The sequence below is a fragment of the Rhinolophus sinicus genome, linkage group LG10 (assembly GCF_036562045.2).
Source record: "Rhinolophus sinicus isolate RSC01 linkage group LG10, ASM3656204v1, whole genome shotgun sequence".
NCBI classification, from domain to species: Eukaryota; Metazoa; Chordata; class Mammalia; order Chiroptera; family Rhinolophidae; genus Rhinolophus; species Rhinolophus sinicus.
The window spans coordinates 83,252,058-83,275,339 of record NC_133759.1 but is presented as its reverse complement, the minus strand read 5'-3'; the positions used below and the strand labels follow the sequence as shown (position 1 = coordinate 83,275,339).

The following is a 23,282-nucleotide window of genomic DNA, read 5'->3' as shown; positions in this document are numbered from 1 at the left end:
CAGGCTTGTTGTGGAATACAACAAAAGGGTGAACACAGATCATGTTGAAAATAATTTTTAAAAGAGAATGCAAAGTACTGACAATCCTCTAACTCCCACCTACGTCCCACATACCAAACCATTATCTAAATCCTCTCCAATCTTAATTCTGGCTTCAAGAGTTCACCTGTACTCCTGCCTTCTCCTTGGTGTGTGGGCAAACTGTGATTACTGGGGAAAGGAAAGGGGACATGGAAAATAACGCTTTTTTCTCCATCTGTAATTATGAGTAGTCAGTCCTTCAGTTTCCCATCACCCTATTCTAAGCATGTAATACTAATAACAGCTAACATTCATGGAGCCCTAATGAGACATGTATTTTATATATTTTTTTCCTTATCTAATCCCTTTACAAGTGTCTATAACTAGCCCCATTTTACAGATGAGAAAAATAAGGTTCAGACCAGTTGATAACAGAAACTTAAAGTCACACAGCTAGTAGGTATCAAAGCCCAGATTCCAAATCAGACCTGTCAGTCACCATACTAGTGCCTTCACTGACTTCATTTTAAAACGACAAGCCCCAGTACTCTCTTGCCACCTTCCCCACTGCATTTTTCTCCATAGTTCTCATGCTCTTTAGCGATCAATTTACTGCCCTGCCCCTCCCCCATCCAGGTAGCCTGTAAACCCATGTGGGCAGGGATTTTGGGGGTGCCTTGTCACTGCCGTGTCCTGCTCAGTGCCTACAACAATGCGACACAAGGTAGGTACTCCAGAACTATCAAAAAAATGAATTTGGCGAAAAATTCTCACCAGCTATTTTCAACTATCCTGTCTTATTAGATTGTCAATTTTGGCAGTATTTTGTTCATTTCAGTCCCTCCTACCTCCCACCCCCTTGGAGTCTAGAATGATACTTAGAACATAGTAAAACATTCCATAAATATTAGGGGGCAGGATTTAACTCTTCCTGTGTGGTTTTGGAATGTACCTTGAGGGTGGTCTGCTGTTTGCGGAACTCACCATCTCTGCTCCCACAACAAAGAGGGTGCTTAGTGGAAAACTAAGGAGGGCTGGTAAACTCGTGGAGCTTCCTCCCCGGGGCCCTGGGATCAGCCCTCCCCACTCTGCTCCAGGATGCTGATGGACAGCCGGAATCCACAGCCTGGTGCCAAGGTGTTTGCATTTTGTTTGCCATGCTTCTGACTCATCTTCCCTGGGCTGTGGGAAAGGGTTCAGTATGTGGCTTCACAAACTGCTGAGCAGGAGGCTGGGCATTGGAAATGATATGGGGGGTGGGGGGGGAAGGATCTAATTAAGCAGAGTAGGTGATAGTGTCAGGAAGAAAAAGCAAGCAAGTGGCAATTTGGATATCTGCCTGCAAATAAAAGAGATGACTGTCATTTTCTCCTCTGGCTCCTGTTTGCCCTATAAATCTCAGTTCACTAATCCAAGTGTTTTAATTATCGCTGTATAATACAACATGCTGTGATGGGCCCATTGTGGGGAAATTAAAACAAAGGAGGGGGGCAAAGGGATTCAGACTACCCCATTCTCCTATCTCTCTTGTTTACACTAATCTGAAGGTGTTTTTCCCCTTCTGCCATAAACACAACATGGGGTTTCCAGCATCAAACGTATTACCTTCTTTCTCTCTCACAAAAAAGCAACTTCAGACCCTGAGCTCTCTCCCCCAAACTATGCAACTCAGGGCCCAAGCATCACCTTGGCCACTGTCAACACTTAATCCCCACGAAATCAAAAGAACCAAGTCATGAATTAAACACTAGTTCCAGAAGGAGAGTCCCTCAGTGGGAAGCAGCATGATGGGTAAGCCTGCCATTTGAATTTCACCTCCACTACCTGCTAACTGTAGGGCGCTGGGCAAATCACCACTCAGAGCCTTGGCTTCTGTAAATAAAATACAGCAGGAACAGAATTCAATATATAACATAAAGCACTTAACACAGTGCCTGACACACTGCAAGTGCTATGTAACACACTCCCATCTCTTGGATTTTTATCTTTGCTACTCTGCCTAAAGGAAACGTCCAGAAAGCTGTGTGGCTCCCTCCTTCCCTTCCTTCTCAAATGCCACCTGATCAGCAAGCCTTCCCTTGTCAGCCTAAATAAAATACCAGCTACCCTCCTCAGACACATACCCCAGCTTCCCCCCTTATGTTTTTCATTTTTGTCCACAGCAGGAAGCACTACCTGACACTTTACATACATACATTTGTTCAAATTGTTTTTGACTCCTTCACCTGAAAGGTAAACTCCAAGAAGCTTGTTTTGTTAACTGCTGTTCTGTCCAGCACCTACACAGAAGTGCTTGGCATATAGGGCATGTTTAATAAATATTAACTGAGTGAATAAACAGCAGCTTTTCTTCGGCTGAGGACAACTGCAAGGGCCATCCCGTAGCCAAAGTTCTTCACAGGCTAGGAAACTGAGGCTGAGACATCAAAAGCCCTGCCCTCTGGTTCCTCTTCCCCAGAACTGTGGTGGCGAGGCTGGGGGCCCTGGCTCCTGCCGTCTTGCTCTGCCTCCAGTCAGCCTGCTCAGAGCAAAAACTCGGCATGTTGGTACCCTGCGCTCCTCATCTGGGGAATGGAAGCAATTAAGCAGATGGCTTTCCCTCCCAAGTGCTCGGACCCGGATGCCCCAGTGACTGGCAATCTATAAAAGCAAAAAGGACAGGTGGAGATACCACAGCCGCTCTGGAAATCCATCAACAAATGTGCTCAGAGTTGAGGAACTGCAGACAGCTGGAGCACAAAGGAGCCAAAATCCAGCAGCAACGAAGACCCTCCTGGCTTTCTGCACTGACTGAAGGCAAGCACTGAAGTTTCTGGGGTGCCTGTATGACTTCCTCTCGCAGACACAGGGGATGCTGTGAGGAGGGATGCAAACGCCAGCTTCCCCCTCCCTAGGTGCACAGCCTCTCTGGGAACCAGCTTTTCATCTCTTAGGATCCTTCTTCTTAGGATCAAAAGAGAAAGCACATACACGGCACCTGGCACAGTGCACGGCACACAGCAGGCATATGACAGTAACTGTCCTATATGACACTGATGATTTCCAGAGGCAAACACAACTCTCTCCCCCACCCCCATCCACCTCACCAGCAATTAGAGCTTAGAATTAAGGTTCTTGCAAAAGAAGGGGGCTATTCAGCTGGAGGAATCCAGCACCGGATAATTTTTTTACGGATTCCATCTTCCCATTCAAGTAGACTGGAGAGAACATAAGACTCTACCTCTTCTTCCAAGCCACTCAGAACCTCAGACAGCCCCAAAAAGGAAGATTCCAGTCTGCTAGTATCAGCTATTCAGGGTCTCTTTTCCCAGAGCTCCGTGGAGGTAGAGGTAACAAAAGACTCAACAAAAATATCCTGTAATCCCTTCACTACCAGTGCCCCTAACCAAATAATCAGATGTAAAGCACACGCTTTAATAATCAGATTTAAGGTACTGGATTTATGGTTAAAAAGTGGGACGCCACCAGTAATCAGAACGGGGTGACTACATGAGGCCTGCCATTTGCACTTGCACTGCGTGAGCCAGCCTAGTTTTCCAACCCCTGTGAACCTCAGTTTCCTCATCTGTATATAGCAATGCCTATTTGTGGCGCTATTTTAAAGATTAAGTGAGTAAAAGCGGCCAGTGCCTCGTTCATTAACTGCTGCTTTGAATATTCAAGGAAAAAAGGCCAGTGCAGCCAAGCGGGAATCACAAGCATTAACCGATCCAAAGAGCAATGTACAGCAAAGGCAACCCTTCCCGAGACCACAGATCGGACTCGACCACCCCGCCGTGTGCCACTGGTTGGGAGTGAATACTGACTCCATCAGAGCCTTCCAGAAATCCTACAAAGCAGTGGGGGTAGGTGGAGAGAGAGATGAGGATGCAGAAAGGCACAGGTGGAAGTGATAGCCAAGCAGCTCCTGAAAAGGGGTGCCCGGCTGGAAATGGTGGGGGACGCTCCTCCTGTAGTAACTGTGGCTTTGAACTTCCCGGTGGAAACCGCCACCTTGGATGACTGAGGATCCAAGAGGTTCCGGCGGCAGTATGGCTCCATGGTTACAAACAAAAGCTCTGGGGTGAACCAAACCTAGGTGGAGTGTTCCAAAAGCCTCCTGGGCTTTCCAGGGGTGGGTGACTTTCGGCTACTCACGTAACCTCCCTGGGCCTCAGTTTCCCCAGACACGGGGACTAACGATTACGGCCTCTGCAAGGAGATTGTGAGGCTAAAGAGACCCGGGGTGCGCTGGGGTGCTTCCTGGACACGGGCAGGGCGCCGGCGCCCGGGTCTCATTCGTTCCAGTAGGAAAAGGTCGCACAGGGAAGGGTAGCGCTCAGGTCCGCAAGAACTGAGGCCCTGCCTCCACTGCAGCTGTTGAAAAAATAATCAGAAGAAAGCAACTGGAACGCGAGCGGGGGACGCGGCGGCGGCGGCGGGGGACCTCCCCCCGCAGGCGCCCCGGAGCCAGCCGGGGCCTGTGGCCTGGCCCGGGAGGCCGGGGAGGCCGGGAGCGGGCGCCCAGCCGGAGCGCCGAGGCCCCGCTGCGCCGGGCCGGGCGGGGGCGGCGGAGGCGGAAGCGGGGGCGGCCGGAGCGCGGTGGGGATGTTTAAAGGAAATTTACAATCATTTCCTCTCTGTGGTTTGGTGACAAATCAACAACATCCTGTTCTTTTGTGAGGCTCCGGGCGCCTGCGAGGCGGGGGCAGCGCTCCGGCTCTTAAAGGGACACACAGAGGCCCCCTCCCCCCACCACTCCCCTGCGGCTCCAAAAAAAAAAAAAACCCATAGCCTCCCCAAGGCGCCACCTCCGGGGGCGCGCGCGGCTGGAATGCGGGGGCGGCTCAGGCGGCCGCCCTCGGGCCGCGACCCAGATCGCATCGCGTCACCTCCCCTGTGGCGTCCTCCCATTCCCCTTCCCCCCACTCCCGGGAGAGGAGGTGGAGGCAGTGGCGGCGCACCCCTCTGATGGATGTCGCGGCCCGAGGCCATCTCCCACCGCGGGGGCCGACAGGGATCCGAGGGGCGCCCGTCGGATGGTTCCCCTCCCAGCCTCCAACCCCCAACCCCAGAGCAATGCTGTCCCAGCTTCGGACCTCCGTGTAGTTTTTATCCCTTTTCTCCGAATCCCCTCGCCTCGAATTTTCCAGCCCCCAAATTCTAGATTTATGGTTTAAATGTCCACGTACGCACACGAAGTTTGTAAAACGCTAAAGCAGAGAGAGGCTTCACAAGCTGTAGGAGTAATGAGAATCAGATGGCTAGGACCAGAAAAATAAAAAAATACTCAACTGCCCTCCTGGGATTTCGTTCATTCAGTCATTTAATGAGCATTTTTTTTTTTTTTTCACTAAGCACTGGTCATCATTCTAGGCCCGGCGCAGAAGGAGCAGGATAGACAGGTCGCTGCCCCCAAGGGGCTTAGAGTCTCAAAATTAATGAACGAAGGAAGGAATGGACAGGATTGTTTCCACAGCTATAAGGCTATGATAAAAGAATCATATTCTAGAAGAGCGGCTTTCCAGAGGGAGCGCTCTCTGAGCAGGTGACCCTCTGACCTAGGGACTGGAGGGTGGAAAGGCTCCAGACCTGGGAAGAACTGGTTGAGGGGTCCACAAAATATTATCAGGAAAGAGACTGGAAACAGGGGCAGCACATAAGCCCATCCCAAGACCCCTGCAGGACATCCCTGGGGACAGATTTCTTCAGGAGGACAAGCCTTGGAGGTTGGCACCCAGGATAAGAGAGCCCTGAGTCCTTCTGCTCTGACTGGAGTGACTCCTTCCTTGCTCTAGCCTCATTTTCTTCATCTGGACAATGAGAACACAGCTAGATTCAGTGGTTCTCAGCCCTGGGTGCAAATCAGGATTCCCCGGGGAAATTTTCTAAAATACTGACCCCCGATCTCACCTCAGATCAACAGAATCAGAATCTCTGGTAACCGAGCCTGGGTGCTGGCATTTTTTAAGGCTCCCTGGGTGAATTTAGTCTGCAGCCAGGGTTAAGAGCCAGTGACCTAGATGACCTCTAATGTCTGGGTTTAAAGCGCAGACTTTAAACCCAGAGCTATTTGAATTCAGGGTATAATCAGTCACACTGAGTGCTTAGCACCTACTACTGTGTATCATACACTCAATACATTATGTATATATTTTAAGTTACAAAGAACAACCCTACCAAATGAGATAGGTACTATTACTATCCCCTTTTTACGGATGAGGAAATTGAGGTACAAAGAGAATACAAAATTTGGTTAAAAGCATACAGCTAATAAGTTGTGCTGCCTGAATCCTCTAAGCTGGAGTGCATTTCCAGTGACAAGGAGCAAATTTCTACCTAATGAAGTTGTCAATCACACAGTAGCTACCAAAAGAAGAGCATGGGGTGCTTTAAGTCTGGGCTATTCCTACATTGTGGATGGAGGCAGGGGACTGGCCTGGATGACCTGTGGTGATTCTGACAGACCCAGGGTGTACATGCCCCAAATGAGGGAGTGTGACTCTAAGAAAACAGCTTTTCATGTTTCTCTGCATTGATCCTCTTAGTCATTTTCGAAGATGATCCCCTTAAAATGTGCAGTTTTGCCTTAACCAGACGGAAGAGCCATATGGCAGGGCGAGGGGGAGAGAAGAACTTTCTTTATACCCCAGTATGGTCAGGATAGAACACACTCACCTATCCCCACACACTCCTGTATGGGGCTCAACACTGCCCTTTTCACCTGTGACCACTGTCCCACGTGAGAAGTTTTGTGAGATAGGACCCAGAGGGGGGTGTGGTAAGTGGGAACTGAGGCAGGTTCCCCGGGGAGTAAAAGGCCTGTTAAAACAGAGATTAGAAAAAAGAGGATGGTTCATTCCTACAGACTACTGTGGCTGCTGTTAAAAACGAAAAGAGAACTGTACAGACTAGAAAGATGCAGATGATATATACAGGGCACATAATAGGATCTTCTCAGTGATAGTTATGTAAAACACACACACACACACACACACACACACACACACACACACACACACACAGGAAACCAGCAGAACCATCTGGAAGGAGAGACTAATGATGATTGGGCAGATGCATGGGGGCGGGGGTTAGGGGGCACAGCGGGGGAGTGTGTTGTATTAATGGTATACTTTTACATTCTCTGTATTAATGACAACAATCATGTATTCATTTTTTAAGATAAAGTTACTTCTATTTATAAATAACAAAAATAAATATTAAAAGGGGAAACATAACAGGCCACGCTGGGCCCTGGGAGCTCTCCAGGGTAGACCCCTGGCAATGCCATCCTTGCTGATTCTTCCAGCTGGTGTTACTAGTCCCCTTGCTCTTCCACAGCTGCTTTCTCCTCAGCATGCCATTCCAGTGGCAGTCTCTTACCTGGTCAACTGCCTCCCCTCCAGTCAGGGAGTGTCCCACAGAAGACTGATTTGGGAGCTGCCAGCTCCAATTGATGTAGGAGATGACAACGCTCATTTGAGAGAGAAAAATTGCCAAAGGGGCTACTTGGCAGTGGAGGTGGGTGAAGGGAATGGCAGTGGTGTTCAAAGGCTCGGACTTCCCTGTGTGTCTGTGCATTGTTCTGGAAGCTGAGAAATGGACTCAGACAGACCAAGACCTGAAGGGAAACAATAGTGCTTTGTGGTCAGACCCTTATCCCAGAAATCCCAAAAGCTACGGGCAGGGGTCCACTTATAACATTATATGCAGAACTGTCCCCTCCAGTGAGGACCTGATAACTCAGCAAACTCATGGCCTGCATGACTGGCACAAGGTGACTGTCACGCTCTAGGGAGGAATCGTTGTGCCCCTCTATACTTCCTCTTATTTATGTTTTCTTAGATCTTCGTAGTTTATACACAGCATAATGTCCTGGTGAAGAGCATGAACTAAGAGAATAGAGAACCCAGGTAGATTCTCAGCTCCATCACCCTTGCTAAGCCTCAGTTTCCTCTGCTCTAAAATGGGAATAATAATAGTACTTACCTCATAGAGTTTTTTGGTAAGAATTAAATGAGATAATACAGGAAAAGTCTCGAACATTGTTCCTAGCACATGTAGTCAGTGGTAACTGTTGGTTTTATAACTAACAATAACAAGATCCAAGTCAGTTATTAACTATACCTTTCAAATGAGAGTCAGAAAGGTGACTGAGTTTTGTGGCTCGTTGACATTCACACACTTACTAGTTTACACATCTCAAACATAAGTCTGAATCTTGGCCCCCACAATTAGAGGTCTTCCAAAAGACTTGCATCCACCAAAATCCTACATGGCTGAGCTACTACTGCAGTCAAAAATTATCACCTTCAACTCAAGTCATTCAATAAGACTCTATGTACAGATGCCCTTGTGCTGGCTGCTATATAGGCAGGTCAAGACAAATGGAATTCCTTCCTTCCATTCATCCTAGCCTGGCCATCTTTGAATCTTCCCAAAGGCCTTAGAAATAGGAATTTTATTTTCTCTCTCTCTCTCTCTCCCTCCCTCCCTCTCTCTCTCCCCCCTCTCCCCCTCTCCTTCTCCCTCCCTCCCTCCCTCCTCACCCAGCCCCCTCTTTCTCTTTGACTTCTGCTCCTGCCTTCCTCAGTCTAGTTAGGAGAAAGTAAGCTTCTGGGGGTAGGAGGTTTAAACTGATGGGCCATTAGCAGCATAACAAAGCAAAAGGAATTTTCCAGGTCACCAGCCAACAACTTTAGAGTGGTATTTAAAATTCACTTGCTTAGTGGGAGAGAGAGTTTGGTCAGGAGGGGTGGGGAAGGATTTCTCCCAGCTGATGGGGAGCTGGGGAACACCCTTTTTTATGGCCAGCAAAACCAGTAAACACCATAACAAGCAGCTTGGTTTCTGGGCTGATCTTTTATCGTTGTACTTGGAACACAGAGATTGAAAAGAAAACAACTTGTCTGTGTGCTGAATCCATAAATAAAAGGTTCTCCTTGGCTTCAGATCTAGGGAACACCTGGATCCCTGCTCTGGCTTCAACCATGATTTGCTAAAATATAACATACCCATAAATTTATTCTGAGCCCACTGAATAGACACACACACACACACACACACACACACACACACACACACACTATCATACACAACCTGCCTTATTCCAGCTGTGGCAAAGTTCAGCAGGAAAGGAACTATGGTCATGTTGTGTTTCCCCCACACCATACATGCATTTTTAAAATTTATTTTTTGGCAGGCTGGAAGTGATTGGGGGAAGGCAGTTTCAACAATTAATTGGTAAGCAGATCTGTTCTAGTAGAAATGTTCTTCTACAGATCACCTTTGCTGCTGAAGGAAGAATGACCAGCAAAGAGTCCTGCTGAAATTTGGCAGCTGGGCCTTATTACCTTCCTATACTATACCACTCTTTCCTCTCCCACAGAGATTTGCTCCAGGAACTTTCATAGCCCTATGGCCACCTACATAAGACTTAAAATTCCTACAACTCTTGACCCTTGGGGCTCCCCCAAATTGCATAAGGCTGCTTAAGTAGTAGTTATATTCATTTTTAGGCTTTTTCAACCTCTTTAATACTCAGAATCCTTTTCAAAGGAATGCAAAATATAAAAAACATATTAAAACTATTGTTTCTGGTTGAAGCCAATCACAGTGTTGATCTAAAGGGTCCCTAGGATTCGTTTTGGGGGGGAAAAATCACTATTTTAGAATGTCATTTGATTATTACTATAAGTATATTTTGGTAGTATAATGAAGTCCAACTACTCACTATGCCTGTAGAAGCCTTTTTGATTCAGCCTCCACCTACCTGAGCTCCATGTAGTTACTCTCATGGTGTTTACTCTCTCAATTTACTCTTCTGTTTTGTTGGTGCAGGTCCTCCACTAGCTTCCTGGGAAGAGATACATGGGAGGTACATTTTTTGAGACCTTGCATTTCCTTTTATTCTTTTTTCACATTTTGATTGGTAGTTTTGCTAGGTATAAAATTCTAGGTTGTAAATCATTCCCCAACAAGCGTAGGTCTCTGCAGTGTCCAGGTCTTTGAACTAGAAGTACATTTTTGCATGGAACATATACTCTCCCACCCCCACCCTTATGTAGCTAACACTTCATTATTCTTTTCAGGGAAACTTCCCTGCCAGCCACCTGCCCCTCCTAGTTGGGTAGATATCCCTCCTAGTCGCTCCAGCAACACCTAGGGCTTACCCCCTTACTACACTTATTACACCTTATTACCATTACCCGCTTATTTGTCTGTGTCTTCTACTAGATTGTGAGCATGGGGGCTAAAAATATAGATCCACAGTGCCACTCAATAAATATTTGTAGAACAAAGGAATAAATGAATGGTTGTGATGGTATTTTTCTTTTTTATTGCAAGACACAATCGCTAATAAAATGTTTGACAAATGCTCTTACCAGTTGGTGCATGCTCTGGATTTGAGGGATAGAGAACAGGACTGGTCTGGGGAAAGAAATGCTACCTTGATACTAGGAACACAGAAAGAATCCGTATAATTTCTTGTTCAATATCTGCTTCCCATGAGGACAGGGACCAGGTCTGCCCTGCTCACTGCTACGTTCCCAAAAATCAGACCCTCCTGAAAGCTTAATAAAGAGCTGTTAAATGAATGAACTGGTCCAGGCAAAGGAAGCACTATGCATTATACCACCAAGAAAACAAACAGAGAAAAAGTCCCTAAGCTGTCTCACCATCTTGGGAAGAAGGAAAGTTTGGGATGAAAACTCAACTCATCCTCTCATCCCACCCCACCTCAATAGCAAATCAGAAGAACTCTCTCCCAATTCCTTGTTCCAGATATAGGCATTTCCTTCTTTGAACACCTGGATTTGAAGCCCTGGAATTATTTGGCTTGGACTCCCTCCTTCATAGTCTGTGTCTCTTCAATCATCAAGTCCTGTTGCCTCGTCTCCCTTTACAGCAGCTGTCACACTGAGCCTCCTTTTTCATTCCTCTTGCCAGTACCACCTTAGAGGCCCCCATCACCCACACCTAGGCTTTCACTTGGCTCCCTCCTTCACTCCAAGTCACTTTGACTCCTCTGTCAGATTAATCTCTCTGAGCATCACTTTTCAGTGTCTCTTCACTGCCCAAAACACTTTCAGAGGCTCTTCCTTTCCTTCCACATTAAGTCCCAATTCCTCTGCCAGTTTTCAACCTTCAGAGTTACTTGTAAATGCTCTGTTTTTCCCTCCCTACATGCACCAGCTCACTTACCACACATACACAACTCACTCTGATTAGGCAAGCTGTTTCACTGTCTCAGAGCAGATTTGTGCACAACTTGTGCATTCTCTCTCTGGAATGTTCTCCCTACCCCTCTTTTAATTCAATCCATCCTTCCAGACCTGGTTTAAATCTCTCCTCCTCTAAGATGCCTTTATTGACAACTTCAAGCCTTGCTGATCTCCCCGACTTTGAAATCCAAATAGTACTTACCATCTTTGTAGTCCAATTAAATCCGGATAGGTGCCTTATATAAGGCACTATACAGTCTACATAGGTTAGTGTGGTTTCCCCCAGCTATCCTGGCTGCTCTTTGATGGCAAAGATGTAAGGATGTCCTATTCTTGCAGCTAAAGACCCCTTAGAGTTTAACATGTAGTAGTATCAGGAGGTGATAAAAATGCTGACTTCAGAAATAGATAGACCTGGGTTAATCCCAGCCCGAGCAATTACTAACTGTGTGTATTTGGGCAAGTAATTTAAACCCTCGGAGCCTCAGTATGCTGATCTGCAAAACTGGAATAATAACTGTGCTACCTCATAGAGTTGTTTGTGAAGATTAAATAAGATAATGCTAAGTAAAGCAATTTGCACAGTGCTTTGTTTTGATACACGGCAAATACTCAATATATGTTAGCTACTGTTGTAAGAAACTCCAATCCCAGTTCTTGGAGTTGAACTCTGGCCTTGATTTTGTTTCAGACTTTCTGTAACTGAGTCAACCCTTGCAAACAGTGATTTATTTCCACTCCCTACCTCTGTGTCCACCCTTGGCTGGTCAGAGCATATCTCTGTAAGCAGTGGCTAAGGGCAAGTTGCATCATGCAAGGTCATCTCAGGCCCCATTTTGTCATCCCTCCTGCCCTCAGCACTCCTGGAATCAGTGCTGAATTGTCTGGGTGGGAGCTTTTGGTTTGTGAACCTTCTTAAGCTTTTCTTCCACTTTTTCTTTATTGTTATCATTGTATTATACAAGCAATATATGCCTATTTTTTTTTTTTTTTTAAGTACAGAAGAGGGTAAAGTGAAGAACAAAAGTCTCACTCCCATCCAAACCTCCATTCTTACTCTTTGGAAGTAACCAGTTAGCAGTTTCTCATGTGTACTTCCAGACAGCAGCCATGGCTATAGAAACATACACACGTACACTGTTTTGTGGCTTGATTTATTCACTTAACGATCAGTCTTGCACACCTTCCTATATCCACACCTGATAGATCTACCACACAGTGTTTAATAGCAACTTAAATTTCTTTTATAGACAGCAATCATCATTGATTCTATCAGCTCCCTACAGATGGGCATGTAGGTTGCCACTACTACATTATGACGAACATCCGTGTGTGTGTGTGTGTTTGTGTGTGTCTGTGGACCCCTTCAGTCTTCAAGGCTTTTAATTGACAGATTAGACAAGACTGAGGGTGATTCTTCAAATTTGGTTCTACCTCCCAAGTTTTTCACCCATAAATAGCATTCAGTCCGTGGATCCACTGACTCACCAATATGCAGCATGACCACCATCTTCCTCACTTCAAAATAGAAGAAAGAGGTCACTGGACTATTTCCTCATGATCCTGCCCAATAGGAGCTCACAGAACCCATGTTCCTCCCTTTCCCTGAAAGCATAGAGGAAATCCTGAGCTTTGGGGATAGGATTGCAGAATCCAGCTGTGTTCTCAGGTAGCCCTGAGGAAGCCCAGAGAAGGAAGGAAACGCGTTTTTGGTTCATGATACACAATCCCAGCTGTTTTCAGTGGGGCTGAGAGGGATGTGAGTGTGACAATAAGGACAGTGGCTGAGACGGGCTTCAGATGGTAGCTGAGAGGAGGTGAACACACAGGGCTTTGATCAGCAGTGACTCGGCATTATTATCCTAGCCCACATCCGTCCCTTTACACTGAGTCCTTTCTCAGGCCAAGGACAGGATGGAACGGCAGGAACTGGGACTACTTATCTGTAGCTCGGCCTGACTCATGCACGACCCCAAGCCAGACACTTACTATACTCTGAGGAAAGCCTCAGGGGCCTGAGGGAAGCTAGGCTGGAAAAAGGTGCCCCTGGGTTGTGTCAAAGTTGCCTGCTTGTAGCTCTGGGACCCATCCTAAGCTTCATTAGTTAGTCCATTCCCCCATCTATAAAAAAAAAGCAAAAGCAACCCCAGCGGTCCCTGTCTTACACTGTCCTTGAGAGCAGGATGTTCACCAACTGCTTCACATAGGACATGGCATTACATAAGCAGTCAAGAAATCTTTGCTATTTGCTCCACTGACATCTCCTTCTTGCCTAACACAGTGTCTGATTCAGAGTAGGTGCTTAATTAAAACTTTTTTTTTTTTAATGAATGAATGGACAACCTCTTCATTTCTGGAGGGCAGACAGGAAAATAGCAAAATGACCCTCAAGATCTCTCCAACTCCATGTCACCCCATTCTGTTCTTTAAAACTGTGGCAGCTTAGTGATAATGTGGTTTGGTTTGGTTTGCTTTTCACTCAGGTTTTTTGTTTTCCTCTCTGTCTCTGGATTCCTAGGAGAAAAGATGTTCTATTCTCCCTGGCTTGTCCTCAAGAGCCAGCCACATAAGACTAATCAGCTTAGGGCCAAGGTCCTGGAATGCAGCCTTGCCTCAGAGTTTCTAAAGAGAAATCAAACCCCAGGACCAGGGAATATCAGAAGAGAGAGGAAAGGAAATTAACTTATGTAGTCAATAAATATACATATGGAGTATCTACTGTGTCTAGAAGTGAAACCAAAAGCTTGCTGCACGGGCCTGACCCCTCCACTCTCTTACCAGGCTGGCATATGCCACAACCCCTCAAAGCGTGGCCTCCATCTCTCTACTGAAATGGTTGCCTTGCATGTAGCCCCCAGGAGTTCCCAGGGTTAATCCAGGTGCCCTTTCCTCCATTCTTGTTCCTTACTACCTCTCTCAGCACCTTTCTTCTCCTTTGGTTTCTCTGGGTAACTGTACTCTTCTGTTGTCCTCCCACCATTCTTACCTTCTGTTATGGGCTGAATAGGGTCCCCCACCCCCCTAAATCCATGTGTTGAAGTCCTAACCCCTTGTACCTCAGAATGTGACTGTATTGGGAGATAGGGTCTTTAAAAGTAATTAATGAGGTCATTAGGGTGGGCCCTAATTCTATATGACTGGTGTCTTTATAAGAGGAAATTAGGACACAGGCAGAACGCAGCTCACGTGAAGACAGAGAGAAGAAGGCTACCTCAAGCCAAAGAAAGAGGCCTCAGAAGAAATCAACCCTGTTGCCATTTTGATCTCCGACTTCTGGCCTCCAGAACTGTGAGAAAATAAATTTCTGTTGCATAAGTCACCAGTCTGAGGTACTTTGTTATGGCAGCCCTAGAAAACTAATACATTCCCTGTATTGTATGACAACAGAATTACACCCAAACAGCCCATCCTCCTCTATAAATCCATCTGCATGGCTTAAACTATCATCCCTACCTTTCCCAATTTTCCACTCTGGTCGACATGTCCACACCCTGAGACCTAGACACTCATCCAGATTCCATCTCTAAATTAATGTCTGCCAGATAATTCCTCTTGAATTGTTTGGCCAATCCTTAAGCCTCAAGAGATCTAGAACCACAGACTCTTTAAAGGCAAGTCCAACCACCTTGCTTTACAGATGAGGAAAGTGAGGCACAAAGTAAAACAAAACAAAACAAAAAACCAAACTCAGCTCTCTTTCTGACTTCCCTATACCTAAAAGCACCATGCATCTGGTTACCACTCAAAAATGGGAAGTCATCTTTTATTCTGCCCTTTCTTTCATACCTCATAGCCATTCAAAGAATGTCCACTTTATTCAAAAAATCACTGCGTATTGTCCAGTGTTTTAGATCTATCTTGTTTTCTTCCCATAGATTAAATATTTTGGCACATTTATATTTAGGTAAGTACTGAATTTTTAGGCCTCAGTAGCCTGTTCTGTCAGAAAGGTTGGATAGCATTGAGGATAAGAACACAAGCTCTAGTCTCTCATGTGGGTTTTGTTCTTGGTTCCATCCTGGGGCTTTCGGTGGGTTTTCTGAGGCCTACAGCATAGGGATTTTGCAAAAATGAAATGTGGATTTGAACTCAGTAAGGTCTGTCCTCAAAACTCTTTGTGTCATATCATGCTACCTCTTTTTCTGGGAATGTAAAGGAATTGGTTCAGTTTCTGACAGTATGGATGACCTTCCCAATGAGAAAAATTTCAAACACTGAATAAAATAATATATTGTTTCTTTCATAAATCCTTGCTTAATAGGCAAAAAGGTAAGGAATATACAGAGGCCAAAAAAGAAATGAAAAGGGAACTCTGGAACATCACTGAGTGCCCAAGACAGTTAAAATTGATGGTATCTACCAAAACTTGGTGATTTGAAGCTTCCATTTTGATGAATACAAGGAATGAGGAGGATAGGAGATAAAGCTTAAACCCACACAAGGTAAAAAGTCTAATAGAAGCCCCTCCAAAGGGTTCACAAAGAGTTATAATCTCTGTGTAAGGGTGAATGAGAAATGAATTCATGGCACAGAAGAGGCATCAAGGAAATTTGTATGATCAACTTTTGATACTGGATGAGGGAATGAAAACAAATCTCCCCTGAAAATTCATAACTACAAAGCCTCCACATGAGTTTATAGATTGAATTCATACTACCTGTATCCTATGTAATTTTAAAAACCTAAAGCAGAAAATTTAATTTAAGGAGCTCTTGTTTGGAATAAACCCAAGTAACTGGTGAAAGCAAATACAAGTCCTCTTTGAAGGACTGAAGTTTCAACCCAAGCCTCAAGGAATGCCCACAAAGTTCCAAGAAATTGAGCTTAAAGTTAAAAATCACAAAACACACAAGGAAACAAGGCACCATAAGTGAGAACCAGCAGAAACAACGGACAGTGTAATCAGACCCACAAAAATATGAGATACAGAAATTATCAAGTATAGAATATGAATAGGTATTTTAATATATTTCAAGAACTGAATGTGAGATTTAAATATATGAGCCAGGAGCCAAAGACTATAGAAGGCAAACAAGCCAATTGGGGGAAAAAAATTAAAAACTAGGATGAATTAAATAGCAGATTAGATACTGTTAAAGGCAGAATTTGTTTACTGGAACATGAATATGAAGAAATCTAGAATGTGACCCAGAAATATAAAGAGATAAAGAATGTGAAGAATTACATATGTGACATTAGAGCATAAAATAAGATGGTCTAATGCATATTTAATTGTATTTACGGAAGAAAATAAAGAATAAGAGGAAGTATTTGTAGAGTCAGAACCAGGACTAGAGTGAGGTGCCTAAAGCTAAATATTTATTTTAGACACTCGTTCACAGGGCCAATCCTGCATTTGCACAAACTCAAGAATGAGCACCTCCTTAAATTTGGTGCCCTAGGCACTTTACTGGGTTCACACTCGTGCTGGCACTGCTGAGAATTTTCCAAATTGTTGTAAGTCATCAAATTCTGGGTCCAAAAATTCCAAGAAGGATAAAGAAAAATACTCACATCTATTTACATAATAGTGAAAGTGTAGAGGGCCTGGGACAAACACAGATCAACAGCAAAGAAACTACACTTTGACCACTTACTATTCAGTAGCCATGATGGAAGCCAGAAGGGTATCTTAAACGTGCTGAGACAAAATAAGTGGCAATCAAGAATTTTATTCAAGAATTTAAACATGAGGATAAAAGAAAGTCATTTTCAAACCAACAAAAATTAAGAGAATTTACTACAAACAGACCCTTACTAAAGGAAATTCTAAAGGATTAATTTCAGGCAGAAGGAAGACAATCTCAGAGAGATGCTCTTATGAGATTTTTTTTTTTTTTAAGGAGGGCGCATCTCACAGTGGCCCATGTGGGGATCGAACCGGCAACCTTGGTGTTATCAGTACCACACTCTAACCAACTGAGCTAACCGGCCACCCTCAGACAGACGCTGTTATAGAAAGGAAGCTACCAGTGAACATTTAACTGTATAAAGAAACAATAATAATGTCTTATCTGTCCTGGGGAGGGGGGGAAGATAGAATGAAAACATGGGAATACAACAGAATATAAATGCGGGGGGATTTAGAGGAGGGCGGTGACAAGCATTTAAGCTAAAGTAGTTTAAGGTACATTTAAGAGGGTAAAAATTGTGATTAGGGGATCCACTAAAAGAATAGACAGAGACTATAACTTCCAAGGCAATCAATGGGGGAAAAAATGGGATGATTGAAAAACCTCAATCCATAAGAACACAAAAAAGTAAAAGGAAAAACAAAAAGAAAAGTCAGGGCATAGGGGAGGCTATGCCTGTAGAGGGGCAGGGGGGATATGGGAAATCTCTGTAGCTTCCTGTCAGCTTTATTATTAATCTAAACCTGCTCTAAAAAAATAGTCTACACACACACACACACACAGCAGGACAAATAGCACAAAATAAGATAGAAAGAAATCTAACTAATTCAGTAATTTTCAGTTCTTATATAAATACATGCAAACTGAAATGTACTGCTCTGCACTAAAAAGACAAAGCTTGTCAAACTGGTTAAAAAACAAAATCCAGTCATATGTGCTTGTTACAGGTAAAACAAAGGAGTTAGGTTAAGTAGTTGCTAAAGTTTGCTCCTGCTTTATCCAGCCAATGTGATTTCTCTATAAAGTCAAACAGAACAACTTCGGTCATTTAAGGAGAGTCTGATAAAGAAACTATGTCCAAACAAGTGGGGAGAGTGTATGGAAACCACACGGATAGTGCAACACCCTGAAAACAGCACTCCGTTATCACCTCTAGGACTGAAGGGCCAAGGAAGGTTGGGCAGTTCCCTGAACCCATTCTGGCTCCTTTCAGCCCATTTTCCACTAGCCAGAATAACGCACTCCTTAATACCCATACTCAGACACACACATCCACAGCTTCAAGCCTTTTAAGAGCATCCTACAGTCCTTGAGAAGGATAAAATGAATATCCTAACATAGTCCCAGTCTTTTGTGATCTGTGCCCTCTGCTTTTTCTGGGACCCAAATCCACCTCATTTTCAGCCCTTTAGTCACAGTGGCCTTCTCGTATATCCTTGGATTCACCATGCATACTCCCTCCCACCTCAGGGCCTTTGCACATGCTCTTCTCAGCCTGGAATACTTCCCACTCCACATTCCAAATCCACTTATCACCACTCATCCTTTTGGACTGAGCTCAAGTGCCACTTACTAGAGAAACTTTCCCAAAGCCCCAGCCTTCATTATACACCTTTAGGGCCTTAATACTTCTCCTACAGAGCACTTATCACTGTTGTCATTTTCTATTTATATTTGTGCAACTATTTGATGAATGTATGTCCCACTAGCCTGGAAGCTCCGTGAGGGTAAGAACGGCACCCTTTTTGCTCACTGCTGTACAGTGCCTGGCACCTAGCAGAAGCTCAATAAATATTGATGAAGGAATGAAAACCTCCTAATTAAGAGAGGGGCACTTTACTCAGAAAGAAGTGTTATGTACCCTAAGAAGTCTGCCCAGTTTCATTACACAATTTGCATTCATTCATTCATTCATTCATTCATTCATTCACAGATTATTAACTTGACATTTCTCTGTATCAGACAGATTTAAAAACAGCTTCCTTCAAAGGCCTTTCCTGAACATAAAAATACTCCCTGCGATGTTTATACGGCAAGAACAGGTGGAAGAGTCTCCAAACCCGGGCAGTGGACAGCACCTCAGTAAACTTGGTGGGCAGTCGAGGTGGAAGACAGGGAGAAGTGCCGCATGCTTGGCCCTTTGGACCCAGAGCGAAAGTAGATGCACTGAACAATCAACCATGAACTTTGACAAGGGCCCTACATGGCGGCCGGGGCTGTGGCCAATGGCACCAAAGTGATCGAACTCGAACCATTTTTGCAAAGTGGGGCTGAGGGAGCTGAATTTGGTTGGCTCCAGACAATTGCTAACCAGAGAAAATCCTCTGCCTTAAAATTCCCATTTGGGAAAGGAACCAAAAGCATTTCCTTTGATTAATAACATCTACATCCTGTTCTCTGACTTGATTGACTTTACACATGAGTGGTAATGGCTCTATGCCTTGGCTTCCTCATCCTCATTGAGGAGGAACTTTTAGATTCTTTAAGAGCATCAATAATAGCAGTAGCAGCAACTCACATTTATCGAACATCACTCTGCCTCTCTGCTAAGTTTCATATATATGTGTGTGTGTGTGTGTAAATCACACAATCTTCACGTAACACACACAATCTTCACGTAAATCAGTTCATGTTGGTCCCCTGCTTAAAACCCTCCAATGACTTCCACTGATATTAAAATAAAATGCAAACTGTTTATCATGCCCTACATGAGCTGGCCCCTACGTATTTCTGCTGTTTTGTCTCAAACAACCCTTCCCCTCAGGTCCAGCAGTATCAACCTTCTTTCTACAGTTTACATACACCACACTTGTGATGCAGCGCTGCTGCCTGAAGTGTTCTTCCATCAGATCCACCCATGGCTGCCTCTTTCTAGTCATTTGGGTCACAGCTCAGTCATACCTCGCTGACTCCCCTACCACCCTCACCCCATTGCTTGATCACAGCACCCTGTTGTATTGCCTCCATAGCATGTATTGCTATCTGAAATTACTTTAATGATTTGTTTGCTCTGTCTCCCCTAACTAGAACATACATTCCATGCGGGCAAAGACTCCTCTGTCTTGTTTACCCCTGAATTCTGAGTGCCCAGAAAAGAAAAGAGCCTAGCACAAAGTAGGCATTCCACAAACATTTCTCAAGTAAAGGGACCCTGTGAGATAAGAGCTTCTATACTTATACCGTTTTATAGATGAAGGACCTGAGGCTTAGTGACGTTGGGTGACTTGCCCAAGGTCAATGAAGTAGGAGGTAAAGAGAGGATCTGAGTAACAATCACACCCAGGGGTAACTGGCTGCGGGCTTATCCTCTACATCACTAAACAGACTGAGATTCATCCCATGAATCGTGTCAAGTGCCCTCCCCACTACTACCCCCATGTTCATCCTTTGTACAGAACCTGGCCAAGGAAGCAAAGAGGCACAAAGCAGTGCAGAATGTGAATTAGTACAACTGTTTGGATAACTGTTTGAAAATACCTACTAAAGCTGAACTAGGCCTCAGTATACAGCCACAGATATACAAACATATGTTCTACAAAAGCCATGTACAAGAATGTTCACTGAAGCAGTAGTCTTAGAAGCAAACACTGGAAACAATCGAAATGCCCATCAGTAGTAGAATGAATAAATATACTGTAGTGTAGTCATATAGTGGAATACTATACAGCAATGAAAAAGCTACAACAGGCATGACTCTCACCCCAAAAAAAGTACCTACTGTCTAATTCCACTTATAGAAAGATCAAAAAATAGGCTACATTAATCTGTAGTGCTGAAAGTTAAAATAGTGATCACCCTTGTGGGGGCAGGTGGGGTACAGTCGTGGTTAGGGATGGGAGTAGCATGAGTGGGGTCTGCAAAATGCTGGTAGTGATTTGTTTCTTGACCTGGTGGCTAGTTCCACAGCTGTATTCACTTTGTGAAACTTCACTGAGTCTTACACTTCTGCTCTGTGCACTTTCTGAATGTATTTGTTGAATCACATGAAATTGCCATCTTTGTACAACCATAAAAACTGGTTGAACATTGGCAATTTCATATAGTTCAACTAATGTTATACTTCAATAAAAAGATTACTTAAGAAAAGGAAAAAAAAAATCCTGCCTTGCACATAGCACTATAAAAACTGGTTTTGAAAAAGAGCCTGTGCCTTCCAAGGGCTCCTTGGCAGGTGGTAAACAGGCTCAGCCTGGTTGTAAATTCCTCCCCAGGGCCTGAGGCTGGTGCACTTGGCTGTGTACTCCAGAGTCTGGAGCCTGGACCAGACCCAGTGTGGTGAAGGAGGCCAGAAATGTCCTTGAGCAGAGATGAGCAACTCTAGCCTCAGGCCCAAGGTGTCAGTGTTTCTGGAAGACACCAGTTTGCACCTGCCCTCATCTTTGCACTCCCAGTCTTCCTTCTTGGGCACTGGCCTGGCTCTTGTTCCTCAACCTTCAGACTGCCCAGAGAGGCTTTCCCCAACCTCCCTAAAGAGGCTAGCTCCTTCCCCCAAGTGCTGTCACATCCCTTTATTATTCCCATTGTGGATTTGACCTACATCTGAAATTAAGCTATTATTTGGGTGGTCATTTTTTTTACTACCTGCTCTCATTAAACTAAGTTGTATGAGAGCAGAGGATTTCCATATTGTATAAGGTGTGATCAAACAATACGGTGCATGTTTAAATTTAAAAAGAATTACAGGAAAAGAAACACTGCCATTAATCCCCCTCAAAATACTCCCTCTTCCTTCAAACACACCTATCCCATCATTCTTGCCACTTTCTGAAGCGGTTCTGGAAGTCCTCTTTCGTGTCTTTAGTTGCGCTGTCGTGGTTGCCTCGATGTCCTGAATCATTTTGACTTTGGGGAAGAGCCAGAAGGCACACGGAGCCAGATCCAGTGAATAAGGTGGATGAGGACACAGTGTAATGATTTTATTTGACAGAAATTGCCGTCTCCCTGATGCAATGAGTGACACAGAGTGTTGTCATGATGGAGAATGATTTATGGCCCACTTCAAAACACCTTCTCTCAACCGTAGCTCACACCCGACTGATTGCACCAAAGTTGAAACTTGTCACACACTGTTACTAAGGTTCGACGTGCTGCTTCCTATATTGAAGATCCCTGCTCTTCCATTGGTTGGCACTTGGCAGCAGCATTCACTGTAGTTTTTTATCACACCAGAAAGGTTCCATGTCACACATTGCTTCTGATACAGTGATTTCTGTCAAATAAAAACATTGCAATGTGTCCTCATCTACCTTATTCACTGGATCTGACACTATGCGACTTCTGGCTCTTCCCCAAAGTCAAAATGACCATGAAAGGAAAATGTTTTGAACCAATTCAGGATATTGAGGCAGCCATGACAATGCAACTAAAGACACTCACGAGAGGACTTCCAGAACCGCTTCAGAAAGTGGCAAGAACAATGGGATAAGTGTGTTTGAAGTGAGGGGGAGTATTTTGAGGGGGATTAATAGCAATGTGTCTTTTACTCTAATAACTTTTTACATTTAAACACTCATTGTATTTTTGTTTTTTTATCACACGTTGCATTTGCTGTTTTACCCTCAGAGCCTGGTATGGCTCCTGGTACTTCAAAAGTGCTTAAACATTGGTTGAATGAATGATTGACCAAATGAAGTGGCATGAATGGAAGCCAGGGGAGAAAATGTGGCCCAAAGCACACCTGGTCAAGTCAGGAAGAAGGGTGTAGTCCCATCCCTCTCATGGAGCATGGGAGCCAAGCTAGGGCCTCAGAAGTCACTGGCCCCTCCAGAGGTCCAGACAACCATTCCTTGTCCCTGTGCTTGTCCCAGGGTCCCCAGTCTGGTTATCAGGGAATTTCTGTGATTTGCAAGCAAGGACCATCAAAGGGGCTAATTTGGCCATTGTTTTTTTTCTTCTTTTCTTGTTCAATGATCACACAGGTTGCTCTGGATTTAGCTCCCACATTGGAAATGGACAGTGTGCTTGCATTTTATGTGCATTTGAACTAACACAGATTTGAACTGTGCCGTATAAACATATTCATTAAAACCGTGATTCCATTGCCAAAGCCGATACTATGCAAGTCTGACTTTATATTCGCACTGATGAGGAAATCACTCTTGAATTATGTGAGGTCTTCAGGAATTGCTTTTTTTGTATAACATTCCACTGCCCTTCTCAGCAAAGAGCAAAAACCAAGGGTCTTGGAGGAAGGATGGAGAAGAGGGAGCTAGTGATCTGTATTATCATAACCAAATTAAAAATCTTTAAAATTTCCACTACACAGAAATGAGAGGACCACAAAAATAGCTGTGCACCTGGCTCTGAGCTAAGTTACTTTAAAAACATCATGCATTTAGTGCTCTGAAGCACTGAACAATCCTCTGAAGCAGATACTACAGTATGACTATCCCTTTTACAATAGAAGCTTGAGGAGATTAAGAAT

General features: G+C 44.4%; 1 long non-coding RNA gene across 2 annotated transcripts in view; it reads right to left on the bottom strand.

The window, feature by feature from the left end:
* LOC109451119 (uncharacterized) overlaps window positions 1–23,282 on the bottom strand; it is a 39,759-nt gene that overhangs the window by 11,617 nt on the left and 4,860 nt on the right. The window contains exons 2-4 of one of the 2 annotated variants that reach the window (XR_012489807.1): window positions 9,773–9,856; window positions 7,384–7,621; window positions 5,406–6,822 (exon numbers count right to left, since the gene is read on the bottom strand). This is a non-coding gene — a long non-coding RNA (uncharacterized LOC109451119). Of the gene's footprint in view, window positions 1–5,405; window positions 6,823–7,383; window positions 7,622–9,772; window positions 9,857–23,282 lie in introns of those variants that run through there. The other variant, XR_002137919.2, reaches the window with a different exon arrangement.